Source organism: Crocuta crocuta, unplaced genomic scaffold (genome assembly GCF_008692635.1).
Source record: "Crocuta crocuta isolate KB4526 unplaced genomic scaffold, BGI_CrCroc_1.0 scaffold112, whole genome shotgun sequence".
In the NCBI taxonomy this organism is placed as follows: Eukaryota; Metazoa; Chordata; class Mammalia; order Carnivora; family Hyaenidae; genus Crocuta; species Crocuta crocuta.
The window spans coordinates 4252210-4261014 of record NW_027528818.1 but is presented as its reverse complement, the minus strand read 5'-3'; the positions used below and the strand labels follow the sequence as shown (position 1 = coordinate 4261014).

Sequence of the window (8805 nt, the reverse complement as noted above, 5' to 3'; positions counted from 1 at the left end):
TTAGTATTTTTAATCAACTAAAGAAAAAAGGGATGACAAAAATCTGGTTGCAGTTGAATCTTTTCCCAACTCTGTTAACTTAGTGATATTAGTAATCTTGCCTTAAAAAATAAATCTTGTCAATGGTCTTCTATCTGTAAAATAAGAATAACTTGGTAGTAGTACCAAATTTACATTGAGGTGATATAAATAAGTTTTAAAAATTATATTTACTACAGGTATAATGTAAGGACATATTTTTAGTTGTCAGGAGAAATCGTGGCCCATTGATTTTTGGTTTTTTTTTTTCCTCAGACAGCAGGGATTTTTGCCTTCACACATAGTTTACAGTCCTCTGGCATCCTTCCTTTATACCTAAGGGAAAACAGTTTGGCTTCATCTGGTAAAAATAGACAATGGGGTGAAATGACAGATATATAACCAGATCCCCAGTTATAATTTGAGTTGATTCTTGAACCCAGGCTTCACACAATGTGACCAATGATAACCCCCCTGCCCAAGGACTCTGCTTCATATTACTCTTAAAGCCAGAGTTCCTGATCTTGATTTTGTATTTTTTTAAAAAAAGGTTGTTAACCTAAATTAAGTTTTGACAAACAGAACTGAGACCAGAAATATCCCTAATTAGATTCTTGAGAGGAAACAGGAAGCCACATAGAGCCAAAGAGAACAAAAATGATCCCTTAAGAACTTTATCGTGGGCTTTCACACACATGTGACCATGTGGAACCAGATATGAATCTATGAGATAGATAAATATGTAACATTTAATAATTAGATCAAATTGCATGTGTAGTCTTTAGTATTAATAATAATTTTTTTTTTTTTTTTTTTTAGGAAACATCATTACTAAGTCATTGTCAGATCTCTCAGTTCCTTAGAGACCATGCTTCTAGTTAAAATTTCAAAGGGCATTTTTCTGCAACATACCTCCATCATTGCTGAATATCTTCATCCCAAAACAATTGATGGGATTCTCTTTTATCCAAGGCTTTAAATGTGAGTTTATTCCCTACCCATCCCTCCACACACACACAAACATTAGCCAGTATATAAATAGCCTAAGTTTTCCAAGTATCTCAGTGGACATTTATACTTGTAGATCTAGTCCAAGACCTCAATACCCTGCACTTCTTTGCCAAGAGCTATGTATGTTGTTAAGAATCTATCAATTACTAAGATCCCCTAAGTAATTTTTCACTAATGAGATTGATTTCCTTAAATAACGCATATATAGTAAATATCCATCATAAAACTATTAGGAAATAATCTCAAATGCCATTAGATTTAATGGAACCATTCAATTAAGAAAATATAAAAAGCATAAGTTAAGGTAGCTGTCTTTTATTTTTTTAATTAAAAAAATTTTTTTTTACTCTTTATTTTTGAGAAAGAGATAGAGTAAGTGGGGGAGGGGCAGAGAGAGGGCAGGACAGAGGATCTGATGCAGGCTCCGTGCTGACAGCAGAGAGCCCAACGTGGGCTCAAAGTCATGAACCGTGAGATCATGACCTGAGCCAAAGTCAGACGCCTAACTGACTGAGCCATTCAGGTGCCCCAAGGGAGCTGTCTTTTAAAATTATACTTAAAAAAAGAGGAATACACCAGGAGTTGTTTCATAAACTTCATTCTCTTCAAATTCTTACGCCATTTATAGTGATGTGACATGTATCAGTTCCTTGCAGTCTTTTTCACTTTGATCTTTTGTAACAGAATAACTGGGTTTTCAGGGGTGTGAATTATGGCTGTATAATCCATAGTGGGAAAGTACCTGGCGATGAGATCAAATTCACATAAATGGAGCATTAGTGGACCACATTGTCTTGATTTGAACATAAACAAAATTCTCCTTAATGGCATGTAGGCAAACTTCTCTCCTGATGCTGGACTGTCCCATGGGTAGCAATCAGGATTGAAGTCCAGATGATCTACCCATAAGTGTTTATTTAAATCTTTGACTGACAGTGGGAGGAACACACACCTGATGTCCTGGAGGAGTGGTACACCCTGCTGCAGTCAGAGGGGTTTGGGCCATTCTCATCATGTTCATTATAGGAGGTCATAGTCTTGATGTTTCTGTTATACAGTTATCAAATAAATTTAGATGCTTCAGCTGGTCACAAATTAAAGGAGGCAGATCTTCCTAGACTGTTTTCTGTTCTAAGTTATGTTTTTCTCAATGCCTCATGTGGCCAAAAAGAAGCCTGTCCAGGTGTAGTGGTTGAGGATGTACTTTCTGCCCTGCCAAGAAAGCCCAAAAAACATGGCTGCCCTTTCCTCTGCTGTCAGAGGATGTCCATTCCTGTAAGTAGAATCTAGTAAAGTTTGGAGAGTGTCATCTATTTTTTCTTTTGACTATCTGAATTTTTAGATCACTTTATAGAAAATATTCTTGATCTCTTGATGAGCTCTGTCCCTGTGTCTGAAACTAGGCAAAGGGAGCCTACCCGGCTGTAGCCAGCCTATGTGGCTAAATCCTCCAAATCTGCATACAGTTGTGCCACTGTCTCATTGAGTTGACTTCTGATTTCCTTTCCATGTAAACAATGGCTGGGTATTGAAATTATGAGCACAGAAAGAGCTTCAAACAAATTTTTCTCTCCACTTTCTCCTCAACTTTGAAAGTATTCTGGGGCCTCTCGGTGGCTTAGATGATTGAGTGTCTGACTCCTGATTTTGGCTCAGGACGTGATCTCACAGTTCATGGGTTCAAGTCTCACATCTGGCTCTGTGATGACAGTGTGGAACCTGCTTGGGATTCTCTCTCTCCCTCGCTCTCTTTCAGTTATAGAAATGTGCTTTCTGAAGTGGGCTATGTTAAGACGACTTTTAACGTTTTCTTCTCAAAACAGAGTTAGGGTTAGCACTTCATATGCAACTCCCCTCCTCAAAACAAGTGTTGTCTGACACCTGTAGGCACTCTTGGCATTCAAATTTTCATGTTTACTATGAAAAACCAGGATGGCAGCGTCACTCTCCGGAAGGGAAGTAGATATCTTGCCCACCGTGCTAAAACTAAATACAGGTCCATTCTTTTCAAGCACTTTTTAGGAATTAAGTGGGAATTTTCCCAAATGCTATGGCATGTCCAAGGAATGGAATTGGAGAGAAAATCTATGGTGGGCAGAGGGGCCTACTGCGAGGCAGAACAGGAAGACTAGGCCAAGTGTGAAGGTGCAGGCAATTAGCAGCGTTAGATAGGAAGCTGTCGCCAGTCGGTCACCCTCTCCGTGGCCTGCCCAGCATGGACACACCCACTTGCAGTAAACCCAGCAATATTATCATGGCCCTGTGGCAGTCACTACAGTTTGCTGGAGACCCCTTGACCGCCAGGTCTCCTGGTTTTTGATTTTAAAAGATTTTGTTTTGTTTTAGGTTTTTTTACTTATTTTTGAGAGAGACAGAGACAACTTGAGTGGGAGAGAGGCAGAGAGAGCAAGACAGAATCCCAAGAAGGCTCCGCACTGTCAGTGCAGAGCCAGATGTGAGGCTGGGACCCACAAAACTGTGAGATCATGACCTGAGCCAAAACCACCAGTGGGATGCTTAACCACCTGAGCCACCCAGGTGCTCCCCACCCAAGAAAACAGTTTTTTAAGTTACATTTTCATATGTAGAGAAGAAAAGTCTTAAGGCTAATTTAGTGAGAATGCTGTAGTTTTGATGGATCTTTTGGGGAGCATTTTTTCTTATTTGTATACCCTAAGAATGTTCAGTCCTATGATTTTGTGGTGTGTGAGAGGAAGGGATAAACCAAAGAACAGGACTCAGTAGATCTTCAGTGGGTTTACTGTTGGGTCAGAAAGAGTCCTAAGTCGGTCTTGTTTATTTTTTCACTCTATTTGGAGACTTCTGTAGATAACGGCCAAGTTTATTTAAATTATTTAAATACTATCCTTTTTTTCTTCTTCTTTTTCATTTGTTTTTGGTTTTGGTTTTGTTTTGTTAGAACTGCATATAGCTGTGCCTGTATCTTAACAGGAAATGAATACTAGATAGAATAAGGTTTGTTAATTAATATATACCTGACTCATGGATAGAGCTTAGATTTTTGGCAGCATTAAAACTCTTAGAGTGGTAGGCAGAAAAATGGCTTCTCAAAGATGTCAATGCCTTTAGCCCGGAGACTGCATATGTTATGCTACAGTGCAAGGAGGCATCAAAGTAGTAGCAGTTGGGATTAGTTTGCTAACTAATAAGCAGCTAAGTTTGCTAACCAGGTGACTTTAAAATAGGGAGAGTATTTGGGATTATCTGGATGGATCTAATGCTATCAGAAAGGTTCTGAATGTTGGAAGAGGGAAGCAGAAAAAAAGGTCACAGTTCTGTGATGTCAAAAGGACTGAAATCGCCCTTGCTGGCTCTGAGTAGGAGGAAGGGGACCATGAGCCGAGGAATGCAGGCAGCTTCTAGAAGACAGAAAAGGCAGAGAAATGGATTCACCCCTGGAGCCTCCAGAAAGGAACACGGCCCGAGCAACACTGATTTCGGTGCAGGGAGGCCTGCATCAGACTCCTAACCTACAGAACTGCAAGGTAATAAATTCACATTGCTTAAGCCACTACATTTGTGGTGATTTGTTACAGCAGCAACAGGAAACTTAGCAAACTGAGTTATCTCCGAAACCTCACTTTGGCCTGTTTCATGGATGATAGGATCCATTGTTTTCACACAGAATAGTTCTTATTTCCAAACAAAATTTAAATGCCCCCAGAGTTTACTGTGAAGTAACAATAAGCTAAACTATGTTAGCTTTTTTCTTCCAAAAGAAAAGAGAGGGTGGAAAACACGAAGTCCTCCACAACATTAACACATTGTCTGAAAGAATTTATATTCATGAAATTTAAAACCGACTCATGAAACTCTATCCTCTTTGGAACACTGTTACCAGGCCATAATTAAAAGACAAAATGTTAAATTGTTGAGACTGGCAGTCATCCTGGCTGTTGTATTTGGTTTTTGGAGTTCTTTACTCAGTACTGGCTGGGAGGTTTTTTGTAGACTAAAGATGAAGTCATTAATGAAATCTCAAAACAAACTCATTCTAAACTTTGGAGAAATAAGGTTTCATTACTTAAGAATTTCCCTGGACTAGATGTATGTTGAAACTCCCACTTGATGTAAGAAAATGTACAGAGAGATAAGAAATGCTGTGTGACTGTTTTTCATATTTGAGACCTTGCACAGCCCTGAGAATGCAATTGTGGGCTCCCACGGGTCCATGAGATCTACCAGTTGTGCAAAACTTATGAACTAAACACAGGCATAAAAGAGGAAAAATAGTAACAGACTCTCTAAATAGCTCATGCAACGATACAGCAAAAAATAAGTTTTACATGGTTGATGTCAGAAATGACTACCATAGGGGCACCTGGGTGGCTCAGTCAGTTCAGGTTTGACTTCAGTTCAGGTCATGATCTCACGGTTCGTGGGTTTGAGCCCCACGTCAGGCTCTGTGCTGACAGCTCAGGGCCCGGAGCCTGTTTCAGATTCTGTATCTCCCTCTCTCTGACCCTCCCCTGTTCATGCTGTCTCTCTCTCTCTCTCTCAGAAATAAATAAAACATAAATTAAAAAAAAAAAAGAAATGACTACCATATAGTAGAATAATAATTATAAATATGCAGGGTGCACACACACATTATTGCTATTTTAAAATTTGAGATTTACATGGGCACCTAGGTGGCTCAGTCAGTTAATCGTCCGACTTCAGCTCAGGTCATGATCTCACGGTTCGTGGGTTCGAGCCCCACATCAGGCTCTGTGCTGACAGCTAGTTCAGAGCCTGCGGCCTGCTTTGGATTCTGTGCCTTCCTCTCTCTCTGACCCTCCCCTGCTCATGCTGTCTCTCTCTCTCTCTCTCAAAAATAAATATTTAAAAAAAATAAAAATAAAAAAAATAAAATTTGAGATTTACAGGTTACCTGTGTAATATCTTTATATGCTTATATATTGCTTATACAAAGTTAGCATAACTTGATTCTAATCTTTGATGTAAGTTTTTCTTAACCTCCAAGAGAAGAAAAATGTTTTAAAAACACACTGAAAGCAGGGTTCAGATAGTCTGTATCATTTTGACCTTTAAGTATGTGGTGCCAACTGCTATCTATGCCCAGGAGTGTATAACGTGTTGCATGAGCTCATCAAATTATCTTACTTTGCTGACGGAATCTCTATTTTTAAAAAGAAATGTTGTACTTAATGCCAGTAGACAATTACTAATAAACAGTACTATTGAAGCTTTATTGTCCTGGAAACTCTTTTTGTTAGATAAAAGAAAAGTTTAAAGAAAAGATTTTTTTTCTCAGAGTTTTGGTCTAGTGTGCCACCCAGGCCTCTCAACCCAGCTTTGAACTTGGAGTCTAAAAAAACGTTTGATCTTCTTTGTCTTTCAACTTGACAAAACCTCCTTCTTCTTTGAAATCCCCATTTTATGTGTGCTTGTCAATGTGTTTTAGAAATGAAAAGCTCTGGGGGGTAAGATAGGAGTCTTTTTTGTTTAACCTTTGAACATCCTCCTAAGTGTCTACTCAAGCAGTTGGCATTCCAAAAATATATCTCATTAAAATTCTCATTCTTCCCATAGTGGTTTGGAAATGATAGTAGTAGGTGCTGGATTTAGCTTCTTCACTTAAAGGCTGTTAAAAATAAATACAGTCAAAGGTGACATTTCATTCCATTCAACAAATATTCTTCAGACCCTTCTGCATGGCAATAATTAATGTTCTTTGAAAGATGAACTGACATAGCCAGCATGATCAAGTCATATGCTTGATAATAAGAACCTTAAAAGTAATTCATGGATTCAAAAAATTTATTCTCTTACTAGAACAAGAAAATCTAATGTGTTGCCAAATAATGTCACTTAGTCAAATGACCAAACCCTACCAGATAGCCCTCTTTGAATGAAATAAATACACAGAGAAAAAGGCAACGTTATACTTTATTAATCAGGTGGGAATTTTGCTTTAATTTTAGGTAGAACCCTGGTGACTTATAAGTTGATCCCCATGAAAAGTTCTTTCCTAACCATTATTGGCATGAAATGCCAACTCAATGTCTCTCTTCCCTGAAAGTAGGGTATATGGATGAGGGGTAAAGAAAAACCAACATAGGAACCAAATGATCACGATAGAGAACACAGGAAAGAAATAAAACTTATTAAAATGTGTCACATGGGTCTACATAGCATAACACAGAGAGCCCAGCCCTTGTTCTGAATGATCTGCAACTCAAGGATTAACTTTTAGTAGGAGGCCTCTGATGTTGCCTTAATTTTTGTTGAAATAAAGTAGAGGAAGTATGACTATTCTGATTTTAGATCAAACAGCTTAGTCCTTCGGCTTTCTGCCTTGGCAAAAAACCTATTCCAGCTGAAAACTCACCATTAGAAAGAAAGTATTAGCTGCTAAGATAGCCATTAATAAGTAAGAATATAATCATGTGTGGTTCAAATAAATGCATTTGCATAACATTTTAGACTGCTTCTTGAATAATAAGGCATTCACTGATAAGATGAGAGACTTTTTTTTTCTCCCTGGCATTTGTCATTTACTCACTTTTCATTTTAAAAAGGCACTTATTTTGGCTGGCCTTCAGAGAATTTCTGACTCCTCGGCCTGTTGATGTCTTTTAATAGCAGAGTGCAACACTGCTGGTGACCTTCATTTATGTTTCAACCATGAGCTGAGTCTAGAAATAGACATCAGAGCAGACTGCTATGCTAGCAAACCACATCATAGAGGCACTATTTTTAAGGAAACCTAAAGAGTTTTGTTCTTAACAGCTATGGGAAAATAAGGAAAACCAACATGACTGTGGCAGACAGTGAGAAAGGCCTGCCTCCTGCAAGAGGAGGAAGAACTGGATTCCCTGAGGGCTCCCTGGCCCAGTTTGGGGGTAGCCGGGTGAACCTTGAAGCCTACGGCAAAAATGGCTGGTGGAGTGGCAGCCACACATGAAGCTTTTAGTAGTAAGAGCAAGTACTCAAAGAGAATTTTAGAGTCTCTGATGTCAGCCCTCCTTCCATTTTTTTTTTTTTTGAAAGAGAGAGCGTGCACATGTGAGTGAGTTGGGGAGGGGCAGAGACAGAGGGAGAGAGAGAGAGAGAGAGAGAGAAAGAGAATCCCAAGCAGACTCCCAATGAGGGCATAGAACCCAATGAGGGGCTTGAACTCAAACCATAAGATTATGACCTGAGCTGAAGTCTCATGCTTAACCAACAGGCTCAACACCCCTCACCCCCTTTTTTTTCTTATTCATTCTTCTTAATCCCAATCTGGCTTTTATACTGCCTACTTCTCAGAGACTATGTTCAATGGCTGTACCAGTGATCATCGGTGCTGTATCCAAGGATAAGCTCCCTACTTGCTTCCTTAGCCTATCTTCAGTATTATACTGATGACCACCATTATTTTCCTCAAGTATCTTTCCTCTGATTACCACCATATCACTCTCTTCCAGTTTTCCTCTTGCCTCACTCACCATCTGTTTCTCATTCCCCATTCCTGGCCATTTCTCCTCAGTGAGAAGATCAAAAGAAAAAGTATTTAAAATTTATTTTAGCAACTGAAAAATAGATACTTTGAAGAATATTGATAGACTAGCTGAATATATGCTGATGTGTTAATCTGATTGCACATATTAAGAATCACACATTAATAGTATAATAATATATTAATGTAGAGAGGTTAATTTTTCCAATCTCACATTTCATGAAACAATTCTATGCAAAATCTTCACTTGTGGCCTTCAGATCAGTCTCTTTCTGTCAGAGTCACTTTCAAGTCATTGAATACAGTTTTCC

General features: G+C 38.8%; 1 pseudogene; it reads right to left on the bottom strand.

The window, feature by feature from the left end:
- Positions 1–1671: 1671 nt before the first annotated feature.
- LOC144224822 (lanosterol 14-alpha demethylase pseudogene) lies at positions 1672–3285 on the bottom strand (annotated as a pseudogene).
- Positions 3286–8805: the final 5520 nt, after the last annotated feature.